This window comes from Apis dorsata, unplaced genomic scaffold, assembly GCF_000469605.1.
Source record: "Apis dorsata unplaced genomic scaffold, Apis dorsata 1.3 scaffold_683, whole genome shotgun sequence".
NCBI lineage: Eukaryota > Metazoa > Arthropoda > Insecta > Hymenoptera > Apidae > Apis > Apis dorsata.
Window position 1 is genome coordinate 2,124,305 of NW_006263864.1, and position 862 is coordinate 2,125,166.

Consider the following 862-nt stretch of genomic DNA (forward strand, 5'->3'; position numbering starts at 1 on the left):
ATCGAGTGGAGAATTAATTCTTGCTCCTGGATTTTCTCTCGCCGAACGGTGGGAAAATTTCAGTCGACAGTACCTGTCGCTCAGACGACAGACGCAAGGAACGTCGTCTCTATAAGCTACACTCCATAATAAATATCGAAAACGGTTTCCTCTCCTGTCTATAAAATATAACAACACGACTTGTTTCTTGCTACTTTTTCTTAAGAATTCTTGTTTTTTGGGAGGGAGAGAGGGAGAAGGAAATCAAGTTTTTTCGCGAAGAAATATCGTGAATTCTGCAGTTTGGGCTTGATCTCTAAATATTACTAGAAACTTGGAATTTTCAGGATTTAAGGGACGCTCGAATCTTTCGCACAATTCAAATTTTCAAACTGCTTATTGTCCTTTCTTATCTGTTCCTTACCTTTTCCTTGAAAACTTGTTTCTCTCTTTCCTTTCTCCATTCCCTCCCCCCTCTCTCTCTTTCCCTTCCTATTTATCTCTATACCGTGGAAATCGACAAGCAGAGCGTAAAAGTGGTCCCGAGCGGCGCCATTAAAACCGATCGTGCCAGAAACATTGCGCGGGCCTCGAGAGTTCCGCTGTGTAATGCAACGTGTAGTGTAACGTGACTCGATACATTAGGAGCACTTTAGATCACGCGGAGATTTTCATCGCGGGAACGAACGATTCGACGATCCCTAGTTGCCACGTCCAAGACGCGTTTAAGATCAATTCGCGTTACCAGCGCGTATCCTCCTACTACTCTCTTCTGTTTACGATATATCGAAAAAAGAAAAAAGAAAAAAAAAATAAATAACGATCGCCACGATCTGGTCGCGCAATCCGAGAAGTTGATCGATGATTGATGAATAACACGGTC